Source organism: Haematobia irritans, chromosome 1 (assembly GCF_050003625.1).
Source record: "Haematobia irritans isolate KBUSLIRL chromosome 1, ASM5000362v1, whole genome shotgun sequence".
In the NCBI taxonomy this organism is placed as follows: domain Eukaryota; kingdom Metazoa; phylum Arthropoda; class Insecta; order Diptera; family Muscidae; genus Haematobia; species Haematobia irritans.
Genome location: NC_134397.1, coordinates 18,579,574 through 18,598,569, shown reverse-complemented (window position 1 = coordinate 18,598,569; position 18,996 = coordinate 18,579,574). Strand labels below are relative to the sequence as shown.

The window sequence follows — 18,996 nt, the reverse complement described above, 5'->3', positions numbered from 1 at the left end:
TATAATTTTATTTCTATAGACAATTTTGTCAAAATGTTATTTCTATAGAAAATTTTATCAAAATTTTATAACAATGGAAAATTTTGTAAAAATTTTATTTCTATAGAAAATTTTCTAAAAATTTTATTTCTATAGAAAATTTTATGTGTTAGATTTTTTTTCAAAATTTTATTTCTATAGACCATTTTCTCAAATTTTTATTTGTATAGAAAATTTTATCATAATTTTATTTCTATAGAAAATTTTGTCAAAATTTTATTTGTATAGAAAAATTTCTCAAAATTTTATTTCTATAGAAAATTTTTTCAAAATTTTATTTCTATAGAAAATTTAGTCAAAATTTTATTTCTATAGAAAATTTTGTCAACATTTTATTTCTATAGAAAATTTTGCCAAAATTTTATTTCTATAGAAAATTTTGCCAAAATTTTATTTCTGTAGAAAATTTTGTCAAATTTGAATCAAACTAAGATATAGCTCTCATATAAAGGGTGATTCTTTTGAGGTTAGGATTTTCATGCATTAGTATTTGACAGATCACGTGGGATTTCAGACATGGTGTCAAAGAGAAAGATGCTCAGTATGCTTTGACATTTCATCATGAATAGACTTACTAACGAGCAACGCTTGCAAATCATTGAATTTTATTACCAAAATCAGTGTTCGGTTCGAAATGTGTTTCGCGCTTTACGTCCGATTTATGGTCTACATAATCGACCAAGTGAGCAAACAATTAATGCGATTGTGACCAAGTTTCGCACTCAGTTTACTTTATTGGACATTAAACCAACCACACGAATGCGTACAGTGCGTACAGAAGAGAATATTGCGTCTGTTTCTGAGAGTGTTGCTGAAGACCGTGAAATGTCGATTCGTCGCCGTTCGCAGCAATTGGGTTTGTGTTATTCGACCACATGGAAGATTTTACGCAAAGATCTTGGTGTAAAACCGTATAAAATACAGCTCGTGCAAGAACTGAAGCCGAACGATCTGCCACAACGTCGAATTTTCAGTGAATGGGCCCTAGAAAAGTTGGCAGAAAATCCGCTTTTTTATCGACAAATTTTGTTCAGCGATGAGGCTCATTTCTGGTTGAATGGCTACGTAAATAAGCAAAATTGCCGCATTTGGAGTGAAGAGCAACCAGAAGCCGTTCAAGAACTGCCCATGCATCCCGAAAAATGCACTGTTTGGTGTGGTTTGTACGCTGGTGGAATCATTGGACCGTATTTTTTCAAAGATGCTGTTGGACGCAACGTTATGGTGAATGGCGATCGCTATCGTTCGATGCTAACAAACTTTTTGTTGCCAAAAATGGAAGAACTGAACTTGGTTGACACAGCTCGCGATTCTATGGCCATTTTGAGGGAAAACTTCGGAGAACAATTCATCTCAAGAAATGGACCGGTAAGTTGGCCACCAAGATCATGCGATTTGACGCCTTTAGACTATTTTTTGTGGGGCTACGTCAAGTCTAAAGTCTACAGAAATAAGCCAGCAACTATTCCAGCTTTGGAAGACAACATTTCCGAAGAAATTCGGGCTATTCCGGCCGAAATGCTCGAAAAAGTTGCCCAAAATTGGACTTTCCGAATGGACCACCTAAGACGCAGCCGCGGTCAACATTTAAATGAAATTATCTTCAAAAAGTAAATGTCATGGACCAATCTAACGTTTCAAATAAAGAACCGATGAGATTTTGCAAATTTTAGGCGTTTTAAAAAAAAAAGTTATCAAGCTCTTAACAAATCACCCTTTATATGCATCACCCGATTTCGACAAAAAGGGTCACATTGCACGTTTTTTTCTAACCGATGGTCTTCAACTTTGGCACAATGTAATTTTGTTCAATGTAATTTTTATCAAAATCGGTTGAGATTCGGATATAGCTTTCATATGTATGTATTGCCCGATTTTCCCAAATTTGGCCATAAAACCCTTATTTATCAACCGATCTTGCTCAAAGGTGGTTTACTCTATTCTTCTATAGTACTAACTGTATGGGCAAAAAATAATGGAAATTAGTTCAGGTTTAGATATAGTTCCCATATATGCGCATTCCCTGATTTTCTAAAATTTGGTTATAATAGCCATATTTATTAATCGATCTTACTAAAATTTAGCACAAGAAAACCTTCTGTAGTGTCAATCGAACCTGCAAAATATCATCAAAATTGGTTAAGATTTAGATATAGCTCCCATATATATGTATCGCCCGATTTTGAAAAATGTCGCCCTAATAACCTTATATGTGACCATATTGGCCATATTTAGTAACCGATGTTACTCAAATTTAGCCCAAGGTAATATTCTATAATATCAACAAAATCTGAAAAATATCGTCGGAGACGATTCAGATTTTGTTTCGCCCGATTTTGAAAAATGTTGCCCTAATAATAAAATTTTTGACCATAATAGCCTCATTTCATTTTTCGATCTTACTAAAATTTAGCACAAGGTTACCTTCTTTGGTATCATTCAAACTTGCCAAATATAATCCAAATCTGTTCAGTTTTAGATATAGCTCTCATGTATCGCCCGATTTTCCAAAATTTGGCCATAGAACCCTTATTTATTAATTGATCTTACTAAAATTTAGCACAAGATAACCTTTTGTGCTATCCATCAAACCTGTAAAATATCATCAAAATCAGTTCAAATTTCGATATAGCTACCATCTATATATGTTACTCCCGATTATCCAAAATTTTGCCATAATAGCCTTATTTATTAACCAATGTTACACAAATGTATTAGTCGATGTTTTTTGGAATTACATAGTGGTCTTACATAAATATTTCCGATTTTACTTAATTGTTTTATATAACTTCTCAATATAAATCGATATTCAAGATTTTATATATTTTAATTATTTATTTTAAAATACGTATTTTCTGCACAAGAAATTTTTAGCCTTACGAAAATATTATTTTCAATGTGGATTTTTTTACTACATTTATCTTTAAAATAATATGCGTGTGGTTAAAAATTGTTATAACAACAACAATTTTGTATCTCAAACTTTTGTGTTTTTTTTTTCAAAAAAATTTTTTCAACAAAAAACTAAGTAATAATTGTCTTACCTGAAAACCTCAAACGAGTGAGTATGAGTTTTCAAATTCATTGTAATTTAGGTATTCACTTTAATTTCCAACATAGAAACAATATTTTTGTGGTTTTTATTTTCAGTTATGTTGAAGCCACTTATGTGTAAGTAATAAATACAAGAACTCCCACTTGAGAGTTACGAATTTTCGAAGGGATTATCAAAACTTTTGGCACACACACACAAAATATACACACATATACTCACACGCATATGAAACTCAACAAAGAACTGAACTTAACTCATCACAACTCTACTCAACTTGACTCAGCTCACAGGCATAACGAACGAACACTGAACACTACTTCAAAGTTTTCTATTTCTCAAAGGAAACTGCAACTGTTTGATGGTGGGCCAAACTCAAAAACAACGAAAAAAGTTCATATGCTGCTTAAGTGAAATAATACAGCTCGCATGCACACACACACAAGCCTGTGTGTTCAAATAGTTACAAACATAGAGGTAAAGTTCTCTAAAACACACGCATATGCTCTTTACATGGGTGATAGAAAAATTCACTTACTCTCTCTCTCGCACATTCACTCATACCCATGGCTATATCTCAAGCCATAAGTTCAACTTTCTATGAGCTTAAGGTTTTGAGTTCTGCGAGGTTTGTATTACACACAAATTTGCTTGTGTGTGAAAGTTCAAGCGAATGTGAATTTATGTTCACAACATGGTATCTAGACTGAGACTGCCTACCAGGCAGGCCAGCATTCAGCCAGCCAGGCAATTATTTGTATAAACAATTTTTGTGTTCACATGCTTATGTTCGCTTTGTAATAAGACAACTATGAGTACAGTATCATACACATACACACACACTCGCTGACACTCTCATAAACAATTTGTAACTGAAATACAAAGTGCTGCCAAGCGCTCTAGTGTATGGTATAGCTTTCCAAATCCTGGCAACTTCAACTACTTGATCCTTTGTGGCACACTCAAAAGGATCTCTTTCGTTTTGTTTTTGTTGTTGTTAGATATGTCTCTTGTGTGCAAAAGATGATAGTTTGTTTGTTTGTTGTACGCTGCTGCTAGTGATGCCACTATAGTTGTTGTTGTTATAAACATATAATTGTTTAAGTATAATTTTCCAGCTAGCTGCACTCGAAACAACACCAACAACAACGACAACAAGAACACAAGACAAGAAATAAATAAAAACGCTAAAGAATAGAAGCCCATTCAAATCTATTTTAAGTGTTGCTTTATATTATATGTAGATATATGTATGGGTACGCATGTGGATGTGTGTGTGTGTGCGTCTGCTTTTGAATGAGTTAGAAAAAAACATGTTTTCATATCTTTTCGAAAAGAAAATTTCCTAAATTGTATGGGTGTATGGAATGGATGGATCTACTGAAGCATTTGCATACATCTATGAATGGGCTTTAGTCCTTATAATCAAATACACTAGGAAAAAATTAATTAAATATCCTGTACAAATAATTAAATACGGCGAACAAATAATCACGTATTAAAGTTAAGGGCCGACTATAGAAGATGCCTTAAAGAAATCCTCTATTTATAAAATTACAGTCTTACTTTTCTAGAGTGAATTTCTATACAATGAAACTCTCTCTCTCTCTATAATGAATAAATTTCAAAAACACTGCTTTTTCGTTCCCATTTTCTTATATTCTGATATAATTTCTGTAAAATGGTGTAATTTCCTGGTCTTGTCAAGATCTATTATAGGGAAGTTCGACTGTATTTCATGTTAGTAATTAATTTTCTTTTTAAAATTATGTAATAAAATTGAAATAAATAAAATTAATTTGATAGAATTGAAGCTAAATAAGTTTAATTTGAATAAAATTTGTATTTATATTTTTATTTATTTTTTAACTATTTATATTTATTTTTTAACTTAGTTTTTATATTATCCGAATTTGTATACAATTTGCCAGAAATTTAAAATCTCGGATTTTTTTGATTCCATGACGACCTATGCTAAATGTCGGTCCTTGATCAGTGATATCGCCACAATATTGAATTTATTATTTGAAGGCATAGAAAACCAATATGGTTTACATTGGTTCTTAAATTTTGACAATAGAAAAAAAAAAAATGAAAAAAAATATAGAAATAAAATTTAGAAACATTTTCTATAGAAATAAAATGTTGACCAAATTTTCTATTGAACTCAAATTTTGACAAAATTTGCTATAGAAATAAGATTTGGCAAAATCTTCTATAGAAATAAAATTTTGACAACATTTTCTAAAGAAATAAAATTTTTACAAAATTTTCTATTGAACTCAAATTTTGACAAAATTTTCTATAGAAATAACATTTTGACAAAATCTTCTATAGAAATAAAATTTTGAAAAAATTTTCTTTACAAATAAATTTTTGACAAAATTTTCAATGGAAATAAAATTTTGACAAAATTTTCGATAGAAATAAATTTTGTCAAAATTTTATATATATAGAAATTTTTTGCAAACTCATATTTCTATAGAAAATCTTGACAAAATTTTTATATAAATAAAATTTTGGCAAAATTTTCTATAGAAATAAAATTTTGACAAAATTTTCTATAGAAATAAGATTTTGCAAAAAAAATTATATAATAAAATTTAGAAACATTTTCTATAGAAATAAAATTTTGACATAATTTTCTATTGAACTTAAATTTTGACAAAATTTTCTATAGATATGACATTTTGACAAAATTTTCTATAGAGATAAAATTTTGACAAAATTTTCTTTAGAAATAAAATTTTAACAACATTTTCTATTGAACTCAAATTTTGACAAAAATTTCTATAAATATAAAATTTTGACAAAATTTTCTATATATAAAAAATTTTAACAAATTTTAGAATTTTGACAAAATTTTCTATATAAATAAAAATTTGACAACATTTTCGATAGAAATAAAATTTTACAAACGTTTCCTATAGAAAAAAAATGAAGACAAAATTTTCTATAAATGTAAAATTTTGACAAAAATTTTTTATATATACAAAATTTTAACAAAATTTTCTATAGAAATAAAATTTTGACAAAATTTTCTATAGAAATAAAATTTTGACAAAATTTTCTATTGAACTCAAATTTTGACAAAATTTTCTATAAATAAAAAATTTTTACAAAATTTTCTATAAAAATAAAATTTAGACAAAATTTTCTATATATACAAACTTTAACAAAATTTTCTATAGAAATAAAATTTTGACAAAATTTTCTATAGAAATAAAATTTTGACAAAATTTTCTATTGAACTCAAATTGTGACAACATTTTCTATAAATATGAAATTTTGACAAAATTTTCTATAAATAAAAACTTTTAACAAAATTTTCTATAAATAAAAAATTTTAACAAAATTTTCTATAAAAATAAAATTTAGACAAAATTTTCTCTAGAAATAAAATTTTGACAAAATTTTCTATGTAAATAAAATCTTGACAAAATTTTCGATAGAAATAAAATTTTACAAAAGTTTCCTTAGAAATAAAATTTTGACAAAATTTTCTATAGAAATTAAATTCAGACAATATTTGCTATGGAAAAAAAAATTGGCAAAATTTTCTATAGAAATAAAATTTTGACAAACTTTTCTATAGAAATAAGATTTTGACAAAATTTTCTATAGAAATAAAATTTTGACAGAATTTTCTATAGAAATAAAATTTTGACAAACTTTTCTATAAAAATAAAATTTTTACAAACTTTTCTATAGAAATAAAATTAAGACAAAATTTTCTGTTGAACTCAAATTTTGACAACATTTTCTATATATATAAAATTTTGACAAAATTTTCTATAAATATAAAATTTTGACACAATTTTCTATAAATACAAAATTTTAACAAAATTTGCTATAGAAATAAAATTTTGACAAAATTTTCTATAGAAATAAAATTTTTGACAAAATTTTCTATAGAAATAAAATTTTGACAAAATTTTCTATTGAACTCAAATTTTGACAAAATTTTCTATAAATATAAAATTTTGACAAAATTTTCTATAAATAAAAAATGTTAACAAAATTTTCTATAAAAATAAAATTTATACAAAATTTTCTCTAGAAATAAAATTTTGACAAAATTGTCTATATAAATAAAATCTTGAAAAAATTTTCGATAGAAATAAAATTTTACAAAAGTTTCCTATAGAAATAAAATTTTGACAACATTTTCTATAGAAATTACATTTAGGCAATATTTGCTATGGAAAAAAAAAATTAACAAAATTTTCTATAGAAATAAAATTTTGACAAACTTTTCTATAGTAATAGAATTGTGACAAAATTTTCTATAGAAATAAAATTTTGACAGAATTTTCTATAGAAATAAAATTATGACAAAATACAGAAATAAAATTGTGCAAAAATTTTTTATATAAATAAAATTTTTGATAAAAATAAAATTTTTGAAAAAATTTCTACAACAATAAAATGTTAGCATTTTCTTTAAATACAATATACAACATTTCTTTCGGTTAAAAAACTTTTTTTGTACTAACCACAAAAATTTGATCAACAACTTCAAAATACCAGTTTTTGAATTTGGTATATTTGTGGTAAAATTTTGGTTGATTATTTGTGGCACGTGGTAACAGTCCTCTTTAATATTAAATTTATTAGCTTTGGTGTGTTTGAGAAGTGTAATGGGGCGTATACATTCGTTTGAATTTAAATTCCTTATACGCCTAGATGGCAATATAAAGAAGTATCAATCGGTTTATTTAATTTCATAATACTCTAATCGGAGATCTCTCTGATTATAGGTGAATTGAATTTTAAGTTTAATAAGATTTTTTTTTTAATTTTGTTAAATATTAGAATTGTAAAAAATACTAGATACATTTTATTTTAATTTTAGTTTTAGCATTTAATTTAATTCATTTGCGATTATTTTATTGAATTCTTTTAAAATTCGATCGAGAGTTTGGTTACAAATTTTCGTTGCCTATGCATCGGAGATTTTATAGTATTAAGAAATAATGATATTATAATTTTAAACAAATTTCCACCCATTTGCAAACGTTTTTCTCACTGTATTCGTTTTGGGTGCGATTTAAGCTAAATTGCTTTGTCGCTTCCTGACTTGATCCATTTAAGTGGCTTGGCGTTAGTTAGTCATTGTCTGTTTGCCCCCAGCTTGGGGACGTAGCAGTTTCAGTTCCTCTTCCTGATGCTCTGCTTGTCGTTCATTTGTTTAGATTTTATTTTCATATGGAAAAGAAAAGAAAAGAAAAAAAAAAAACAAAAAATACGACGATGCCAATGGTGCCGTTTCTATTTTGATTGTGCCACACACTTAACGACAGAGACAAGTTCTGGTGTCATTCAGTAATGGTGAGAGCACATTGGCAGTAACATCTTCAGTTTTGCATCACAATCAACAACAATTTCATCATTCTCATCGTCATCATCGTCATTTTCATCTCCATTATCATCACTGACAACAACAGTTGCCATCAGAAATACCATTATCATCATCATCATAATCATCACCAAAACGGCTATAACATCCTGTGCGATTGTGTGAGTATGTGTGCGCCCGCGCGCCAAACCAACACCAGATGCCTCCTGCTAACCAAAGACATTCATCCAACATCAAGCAAATTGTCTGTCATATTCAACGAATGAAGAACAAGTTGGCACGCGCATTATGCCACCACACTAATGGCAGGAGGCATGCATTTCTCCGGTTTAGTTTCTTGTTGTGTTTTTTTTCCTTATGCTTTGCTTCCCTAATTTAATGTTCACCAACGCGTTTTCATGCGCTCATGCGACGAAAGACATCATTGCTATGCCAGTTTAAAATTTGCATTGTGAGAAAAAAAAACAGAGAGATGAGATGTATGAGAATGGGTAGCAAAAGGCCTCATATTCACAGTCATAGTCAAAAATTTATTTCTACAAAAATTTTGTCAAAATTTAATTTCTTTGGAAAATTTTGTCAAAATATTATTTCTATAGAAAATTTTGTCAAAATTTAAATTTATAGAAAATTTTGTCAAAATTTTATTTCTGTTGGAAATTTCGCAAAAATTTTATTTTTATTAAAAATATTGTCAAAATTTTATTTCTTTGGAAAATTTTGTAAAAATTTTATTTCTATAGAAAATTTTCTCAAAATTTTATTCCTATAGAAAATTTTCTCAAATTTTTTATTCTATAGAAAATTTTTGCAAAATTTTATTTCTATAGAAAATTTTGTTAAAATTTTATTTTTATAAAAAAATGTTGCCAAAACTTTATTTCTATAGAAAATATTGTCAAACCTTTATTTCTATAGAAAATTTTATCAAAATTTTATTTTTATAGAAAATTTTGTCAATATTTTATTTTTATAGAAAGTTTTGTCAAAATTTTATTTCTATAGACAATTTTGTCAAAATTTTATTTCTATCGAAAATTTTGTCAAAATTTTATTTCTACAGAAAATTTTTGCAAAATTGTATTTCTATAGAAAATTTTATCAACCTTTTATTTTGCCAAATATTAATTTCTATAGAAAATTTTGTCAAAATTTTAATTCCTCGGAAAATTTTTCAACATTTAATTTCTATAGAAAATTTTTTCAAAATTTGTATGTCTATAGAAAATTTTGACAAAATTTTATTTCCATAGAAAATTTTGACAAAATTTTATTTCTATAGAAAACTTAGTCAAAATTTTATTTCTATAGAAAATTTTGTCAATATATTATTTCCATAGAAAATGTTGTCAAAATTTTATTTCTATAGAAAATTTTGTCAAAATTTTATTTCTATAGAAAATTTTGTCAAAATTTTTTATCTATAGAAAATTTTGTCAAAATTTTTAGTTCTATAGAAAATTTTTGCAAAATTTTATTTCTATAGAAAAGTTTGTCAAAATTTTGTTTCTATAGAAAATTTTGTTAAAATTTTATTTCTATAAAAAAATGTTGTCAAATATTTATTTCCATAGAAAATATTGTCAAACCCTTATTTCTATAGAAAATTTTTTATTTTTATAGAAAATTTTGTCAATATTTTGTCAAAATTTTATATCTATAGAAAATTTTGTCAAAATTTTATTTCTGTAGGAAATTTTGCAAAAATTTTATTTTTATTAAAAATATTGTCAAAAATTTATTTCTATAGAAAATTTTCTCAAAATTATATTCGTATAGAAAATTTTTTCAAAATTATATTCCTATAGAAAATTTTTTCAAAATTTTATTTCTATAGAAAATTTTCTCAAAATTTTATTTCTATAGAAAATTTTATCAAACTTTTATTTTGCCAAATATTAATTTCTATAGAAAATTTTATCAAAGTTTTAATTCCTCGGAAAATTTTTCAACATTTAATTTCTATAGAAAATTTTGTCAAAATTTTTATTTCTATAGAAAATTTTGTCAAAATTTTATTCCTATAGAAAATTTTGTCAAAATTTTATTTTTATAAAAAAATTTGTCAACATTTTATTTCTAAAGAAAATTTTGTAAAAATTTTATTTCTATAGAAAAGTTTGTCAAAATTTTATTTCTATAGAAAATTTTGTTAAAATTTTATTTTTATTAGAAATATTGTCAAAAATTTATTTCTATAGAAAATATTGTCAAACCTTTATTTCTATAGAAAATTTTGTCAATATTTTATTTCTATAGAAAATTTTGTCAAAATTTTATTTCTATAGAAAATTTTGTCAAAATTTTATTTCTGTAGGAAATTTTGCAAAAATTTTATTTTTATAAAAAATTTTGTTTAAATTTTATTTCTAGAGAAAATTTTGACAAATTTTTAATTCAATAGAAAATTTGGCCAAAATTTTAATTCTATAGAAAATTTTGCCAAAATTTTAATTCTATAGAAAATTTTCTCCAAATTTTATTTCTGTTGGAAATTTTGCAAAATTTTTGTTTTCATAAAAAAAATTTGTTAAAATTTTATTTCTATAGAAAATTTTTGTCAAAATTTTATTTCTGTAGAAACTTTTATCAAACCTTTATTTCTATAGAAAATTTTGTAAAAATTTTATTTTTTAGATTTTTTTTTAAATGTATTTCATAAGCAAATGTTGACAATTTTATTTCTATAGAAATTTTTGTTAAAATTTAGTTTCTAAGAAAATTTTGCCATAATTTTATTTCTATAGAAAATGTTGTCAAAATTTTTTATCTATAGAAAATGTTGTCAAAATTGTTTATCTATAGAAAATTTTGTCAAAATGTTATTTTTATAAAAAATTTTGTTAAAATTTTATTTCTATAGAAAAAATTGTCAACATTTTATTTCTATAGAAAATTTTGCCAAAATTTTATTTCCACAGATTTTTTTTTCTTCAAAATTTCATTTCTTTAGATTTTTTTAAAAATTTTATTTCTATAGAAAAATTTTCTCCAAATTTTATTTCTATAGAAAATTTTCTCAAAATTTTATTTCTGTTGGAAATTTTGCAAAATTTTTATTTTTATAAAAAAATTTGTTAAAATTTTATTTCCATAGAAAATTTTGTCAAAATTTTATTTCTTTGCAAAGATTTGTCAAAATTTTATTTCTATAGAAAATTTTTGCAAAATTTTATTTCAATAGATAATTTTGTCAAAATTTTATTTCTGTATGAAATTTTCTTAAAAGGCCCTATTGTAAAATGCCCTTAACATTCCACTTCTTCTTATTGTGTGTGTGCGTGTTTGTTAATGCAAATATCTAGATGCACATGCATTTATATAAGCAATCCTTAGATTTCTGTTTAGTATCGGTGTTGCCACTTTTCCGCTTTTGTACACTTCCGCTAATTCGAACCAAACATAAAGAGAGAAAGAGAGCTAAGTTTTTCCTGCTGTATAATCCTCCTTCAAATTGCTTCTATAGAAAACTCTGCCTTTCACTCTCATCGCATTCTCAGTTTAGTTTGTTTCCTTTGACCTGACTGTTGCATACAAAGTGCAAATCTTATTTATTTCGCTCTTTTGAACGAACATGGGTGTGTGTGTGGGTGTGGGAAAAATCCAACTAAATGCACGGCTGTGGTTTGTCATAAGATATCATTAGGATTTCAAAGGTTGGAGTGGTATGGTGGTGGAAAGGCAAGGGGTTGCAACTAACATCACCATAAGCCTCAAAGAGAAAAAGTTGAATTTTTCTGTTGTTTGTTTTTATTTTGTGTTCCATTCCTATGTAGAAATTTTACTGCCAAAGCAAAAATCCCAAACTCAAACCAAGCTCTTGAGTTCTCCATGTAAAGGTTACAAACTCTGTGTGTGTGTTTGAGTGGGATAAAATCCTGGCTGTGGTGGGTGAATTGGTCCTTTATTGCTTATGAAGGCGGCGGTTTATTGAAGTAAACATTTATAATTGAAAGAATCAGTGGCACTTGTTTCTACGGATTTTTTTATTGGTCTTGGTATTAAGACGACTCTGTTTTTATTAGGACTGAATATCCTTTTGCCATGAATTTGGGATTAAAAAGAACTTTGTGAGTACAAAGACCTTTTGCGATTTTGCAATTTCCTTACATGGTGTGGATGATGTTAAAGAACCAAAGACAATCGTGGGATCTTTATCCTCGATTAATGTGGCGAATGAACGAATATTGGCCAATGCTATGGAAAAATAAATTTTTGGAATATAATTCAAAGGTAAAGGCGCCTACATTGGAGCCATTGTTGTGCAAAGGTTAGCATGGACACCTCGCATATACTGTTTTTCAGAGATGGATTATCCTCTCTCAGTAATACTGGTACTATTTTTCTGAGTGTTTCAAAAGTTTCGCTAATGTGAAACGCATTTAGGACTCGGCTAAAAAAAGGGATGCACCATGTCACTGAGCTAAACGTAGACTAGGGCAAAATTCATTGATTGGAATGGTGGAACTGTAGGCTCGAAAATTTCTGTGGTGGAAGAGTAAGTCCGATGATCTTTGTGGTAGAAACAGTGGGCCCGAAGGTCTCTAAGGTGGAATATTAGGTCCGAAGGTCTCTATGTTGAAACAGTGGGCCCGAAGGTCTCTGTGTTGGAACAGTAGGCCCGAAGGTATGTGTGCGGAACAATGGGCCTTAAGGTCTCTGTGTGGGAACAGTAAGCCCGATGGTCTCTGTGGGAGACAGAAAGCTTGAAGATCTCTGTTATGTAACAGTCTTTGTCCTAGGACAATAGGCTCGAAGGTCTTTTTGGGAAACAGTAGGCTCGAAGGAGCGCTCCCCACACGAACCTTCTCTCTGTGGGGAAAGATTAGGCCTGTATGTTTCTGTGATCTAAAAGTCTCTGTCCTGAAACATTTTCCCGAAGGCCTCTGTGGTGGAACAGTAGGTCCGAAGGTCTGTGTGGGGAACAATGGGCCTGAAGCTCTCTGTGGTGGAACAGTACGCCCGAACGTCTCTGTGGCGGAACAGTAAGTCCGAAAGTCTCAATTCTCGAACTTTAGGTCCGAAGGTCTCTGTGAGGAACATTAGCCCCGAAGGACTTTGTGGTGGAACAGTAGGCCCGAAGGTCTCTGTGGTAGAACAGTAGGACCGAAGGTATGTGTGGGGAACATTAGCGCCGAAAGTCTCTGTGGTGAAACAGTAGTTCCGAAGGTCTCTGTGGGAACAGTAGGTCCGAAGGTCTCTGTGGTGGAACGGTAGATCCAAAGGTCTCTATGATGGAACAATAGGCGCGAACGTCTGTGTGGGGAACAATGGGACTGAAGGTCTCTGTGGTAGAACAGTAGGCCCGAAGGTGTTTGTGGTAGAACAGTAAGCCCGTAGGTCTCTGTGGTGGAACAGTAGGTCCGAAGGTCTGTGTGGGCAACAATGCGCCTGAAGGTCTCTGTGGTGGAACAGTACGCCCGAACGTCTCTGTGGCGGAACAGTAAGTCCGAAAGTCTCTATTCTGGAACTTTAGGTCCGAAGGTCTCTGTGAGGAACATTAGCCCCGAAGGACTTTGTGGTGGAACAGTAGGTCCGAAGGTCTTTGTGGTGGGAAAGTATGCCCGAAGGCCTCTATGGTGGAACAGTAGGCCCGAAGGTCTCTGTGGTAGAACAGTAGGAACGAAGGTATGTGTGGGGAACATTAGCCCCGAAAGTCTCTGTGGTGAAACAGTAGTTCCGAAGGTCTCTGTGGGTACAGTAGGTCCGAAGGTATCTGTGGTGGAACGGTAGATCCAAAGGTCTCTATGAGGGACCAATAGGCGCGAAAGTCTCTGTGGGGGACAATAGGACTGAATGTTTCTGTGGTAGGACAGTAGACCCTAAGGTGTTTGTGGTAGAACAGTAAGCCCGTAGGTCTCTGTGGTGGAACAGTAGGTTAGGTTAGGTTAGGTTAGGTTAGGTGGCAGCCCGATGTATCAGGCTCACTTAGACTATTCAGTCCATTGTGATACCACATTTGGTGAACTTCTCTCTTATCACTGAGTGCTGCCCGATTCCATGTTAAGCTCAATGATAAGGGTGGAACAGAAGTCCGATGTTCTGTGTGGGGAACAATGGGACTGAAGGTCTCTGTGGTGGAACAGTACGCCTGAACGTCTCTGTGGCGGAACAGTAAGCCCAAAAGTCTCTATTCTGGAACTTTAGGCCCGAAGGTCTCTGTGAGGAAAATTAGCCCCGAAGGACTTTGTGGTGGAACAGTAGCCCCGAAGGACTTTGTGGTGGAACAGTAGGCCCGAAGGTCTCTGTGGTGGACCAGTATGCCCGAAGGCCTCTATGGTGGAACAGTAGGCCCGAAGGTCTCTGTGGTAGAACAGTAGGAACGAAGGTATGTGTGGGGAACATTAGCCCCGAAAGTCTCTGTGGTGAAACAGTAGTTCCGAAGGTCTCTGTGGGTACAGTAGGTCCGAAGGTATCTGTGGTGGAACGGTAGATCCAAAGGTCTCTATGAGGGACCAATAGGCGCGAAAGTCTGTGTGGGGGAACAATAGGACTGAAGGTTTCTGTGGTAGAACAGTAGGCCCGAAGGTGTTTGTGGTGGAACAGTAAGCCCGTAGGTCTCTGTGCTGGAACAGTAGGTCCGAAGGTCTTTGTGGGGAATAATGGGCCTGAAGGTCTCTGTGGTGGAACAGCAGGTCCGAAGGTTTCTGTGGTAGAACAGTAGGCCCGAAGGTCTGTGTGCGGAACAATGGGACTAAAGGTATCTGTGGTGGAACAATAATTCCGAAGGTCTCTATGGTGGAATAGTAAGCCTGAAGGTCTCTGTCCTGGAAAATTAGGCCCGAAGGTCTCTGTGGTGGAAGAGTAGGCGCAAAGGTCTCTAGAGTGAATAAGTAGGCTCGATGGTCTTTGTGGTAAACGTGAGTTCGAAGGTCTCTATGGTCGAAAAATAGGCCCTAAGCTCTCTGTGAAAACAGTATGCCTAAAGGACTATGTGGTGGAACAGTAGGTCCGAAGATCTTTGTGGTGGAACAGTAGGTCTGAAGATCTCTGTGGTGGAACTGTAAGTTCGAAGGTATCTATGGTGGAACAGTAAGCCTAAGGTTTATGTGGGGAACAGTAGACCCGAAGAAAGCATGAAGGTCTCCGTGATGTAACAGTCTCTGTCCTAGGACAGTAGGCTCGAAAGTCTTTGTGGGGAACAGTAGGCTCGAAGGAGCGGACTGCTCACCAGCGGACTGAACCTTCTCTCTATGGGGGAACAGTAGATCTCTGTGATGTAAAAGTCTCTGCCCTGAAACATTTGATTGAAGGTCTCTGTGGGGAACAGTAGGATCGAAGGTTGCTGTGGAGAACAGTGACCAGAAGGCCTCTGTGAAGAACAGTACTGCCGAAGGTTTCTGTGGAGGAACGGTAGGCCCGAAGGTCTCTGTGAGGGATACTAGGCCAGAAGTGAAACAGTAGATCTCTGTGGAAAACAATCGGCCCGAAAGTCTCTGTGGTGGAACAGTAGACCCGAAGGTCTGCGTGGGGAACAATGAGCCTAAAGGTCTCTGTTGTGGAACAGTAGGTCCGAAGGTCTGTGTCGGGAAAAATTAGCCTAAAGGTCTCAGTGGGGAACACTAGGCCCGAATGTTTCTGTGGTAGAAGAGTAGGTCCGAAGGTCTCTATGGTAGAACAGTAGGCCTGAAGTTCTCTGTAGTGAAACAAAGTCTCGATGGTCTTTATGGCATAACAGTAGGCTCGAAGGTATCTGTGGAGGAGCAGTCGGGCCAAAGGTGTTTGTGGTGGAGCAGTAGGCATGCAGTTCTCTGTGTAGAACACTGGGACCAAAAGTCTTTGTAATGGAAGAATAGGTCTGAAGGTCTCTGTCGGGAACAGTAGGCCCGACGGTCTCTATGGTGGAACAGTAGGTCCGAAGAAAGCTTGAAGGTCTCTGTGATGTAACAGTCTCTGTCCTAGGGGAACAGTAGGGTCGAAAGAGCGTAGTGAAGGTCTCCGTAGTGAAACAATAGGCTCGATGGTCTTTATGGTATAACAGTAGGCTCGAAGGTATCTGTGGAGGAGCAGTCGGACCAAGGCCTCCAGTTCGCTGTATGGAACACTGGTCCCAAAGGTCTTTGTAATGGAAGAGTAGGTCCGAAGATTTCTTTGGTGGAACAGTAGGTCCGAAGGTATCAGAACTGGAACCGTACGTGCATCTATGTAATTAGCTTGCTTCCTCAATAATTATTTCGGAAATTAGCTAAGTGTTTTCGTAATTATTTCGCTTCCGCACTAATTATTTCGGCAATTAGCATACTTTCGTACTAAGCGCTTCGGCATTTAGCTTGCTTCCGCCCTAAGTGTTTCAACCATTAGAATTCTTTCGTACTATGTGCTTTGGCATTTAGTTTGCTTCCGCACTATTTGATTCCGCACTTTTTGCTTCCATATATAGCTTGCTCTCGACCTAAGTGCATCGACATTATTAAAATGTTCACCTTTCAAAAATTTTGAAATCCACGACTTTCGAAATCATATATTTTTATATATTTTTCCTTCAGAAAATAATTAGCTTTTCATATTCCTCTCTCTCTCTCTAGTTTTGTTTTCACAATAACCTAGTAAACTATAAAGCCTTTGGCAATTTATTCCACCTATCTTGATATTTAACAAGTAGATTTCTTTAAATAAGATTTCTTTAAATATCTCAAGAGAGCAATTTAAATTTTTAATTAACTCAAACAAAAAATTAATTGAATAAAATTGTAATCCATATAAATTAAATTATATCGACTAATTTAATTCTTAAGAATTCTAGATAAGACTACAAATTACCCAGAGCCAAATAGAGTTTCTTATATTCCCATAACAATTGCAGCATACATATATGTATTATTTGCTTATATTACTAAAATTCTCATTACTTTTCCTCTGTCAAATTATTCCAAATTACATTAATTCCAATGAATTTGTTACCAATTAAGCAATTATTTTTATTGCAAAACTTAAGTAAGAACTTTAGAGGAAGCTGGAGAAAATGGCAAACAACAACAAAAACTAAGGAAACTAAAGCAAATGCAATGTCATGTAATGTAATTCCTTTGCAAACGCCTACTTTTTTTTTTCAATGAAGACTCTAAAGAGATCGACCCTACTTGTCGTGTGTGTGTGTGGGAGTGTTTGCGAGAAGGCCAATTCACACTTTACTCTTTATTCTTCTTGATATTTGTCCCTCTTTCTTTTTGTTGTTTTGTTTGTTCTCTTTATCTTTTAGTCTGTGTATTTATGTGTAGTGTTTATGTTGTTGTTGTCTGTTTCTGCTGTTGTTTGAATGAAATCTTTTGGAGTTGCTGTCGCTGTTACATTTAATAGCATTAAACTTAATGCATATTTGGTGTATCTCACACACAAATTGAAACTTACACACAAACACTTTTGAACTATTTATTGCAATATAGCGGCAAAGTGAGCTAAGCCACTAAGCACAGTGGGCATTATAGAAAGGCATTATAAACGGAAATTTATACCATATCAGTTATGAGTTTGTGGCGACACTATTTCAAATCCTACTTTTGTTTTTATACCCTCCACCATAGGATGGGGGGTATATTAACTTTGTCATTCCGTTTGTAACACATCGAAATATTGATCTAAGACCCCATAAAGTATATATATTCTTGGTCGTGGTGAAATTCTGAGTCGATCTGAGCATGTCCGTCCGTCCGTCCGTCCGTCTGTTGAAATCACGCTAACTTCCGAACGAAACAAGCTATCGACTTGAAACTTGGCACAAGTAGTTGTTATTGATGTAGGTCGGATGGTATTGCAAATGGGATATATCGGTCCACTTTTACGTATAGCCCCCATATAAACGGACCCCCAAATTTGGCTTGCGAGGCCTCTAAGAGAAGCAAATTTCATCCGATCGGGCTAAAATTTGGTACATGGTGTTAGTATATGGTCTCTAACAACTATGCAAAAATTGGTCCATATCGGTCCATAATTATATATAGCCCCCATATAAACCGATCCCCCGATTTGTCTTGCAGAACCTCTAAGAGAAGCAAATTTTATCCGATCCGGCTGAAATTTGGTACATGGTGTTAGTGTATGGTCTCTAACAATCATGCAAAAATTGGTTCACATCGGTCCATAATTATATATAGCCCCCATATAAACGGATCCCCCGATTTGGCTTGCAGAGCCTCTAAGAGAAACAAATTTCATCCGATCCGGCTGAAATTTGGTACATGATGTTAGTATATGTTCACTAATGACCGTGCAAGAATTGGTCCCTATCGGTCCATAATTATATATAGCCCCCTTATAAACCGATCACCAGATTTGACCTCCGGAGCCTCAAAGAGAAGCAAATTTCATCCGATCCGCCTGAAATTTGGTACATGGTGTTAGTATATGGTCTCTAACAACTATGCAAAAATTGGTCCACATCGGTCCATAATTATATATAGTCCCCATATAAACCGATCCCCCGATTTGGCTTGCAGAGCCTCTAAGAGAAGCACATTTTATCCGATCCGGCTGAAATTTGATACGTGGTGTTAGTATATGGTCTCTAACAACCATGCAAAAATTGGTCCATATCGGTCCATAATTATAT

General features: G+C 32.0%; 1 protein-coding gene across 1 annotated transcript in view; it reads right to left on the bottom strand.

Moving 5' to 3' along the window:
- Positions 1–18,996, bottom strand: part of DIP-gamma (Dpr-interacting protein gamma) — a 534,433-nt gene that overhangs the window by 197,276 nt on the left and 318,161 nt on the right. The window lies entirely within an intron of this gene.